The sequence below is a fragment of the Cariama cristata genome, unplaced genomic scaffold (assembly GCF_000690535.1).
Source record: "Cariama cristata isolate BGI_N322 unplaced genomic scaffold, ASM69053v1 scaffold6875, whole genome shotgun sequence".
Taxonomy (NCBI): domain Eukaryota; kingdom Metazoa; phylum Chordata; class Aves; order Cariamiformes; family Cariamidae; genus Cariama; species Cariama cristata.
Window position 1 is genome coordinate 2790 of NW_009619185.1, and position 295 is coordinate 3084.

Genomic DNA, 295 nt, shown 5'->3' on the forward strand with positions numbered 1-295 from the left:
CCCTCCTGTCCTGCCCTAGCAGACCAGGAAAAACACTTTATCCGAGGGACAGAACATCCCATGTGGACACCGGGGCCAGGTCTCCCCTCTGCAGGGTGGGTAACCCCAGACCAGGAGCAGCAATAGCCAAACATCTCTGACTTGGATGCCCTGGTCATGTGCCACATCCCTGGCAGGCAGCAGCCCAGGGGAAAGCAACCCCCATTCAAAGCACCGTTACGGGTCTAAAGCACGGCCCTCGGTGCACAGACACGGTGGTGGCTGGCGGGGTGGTCACCTGCAGCAGCTGTGCCCG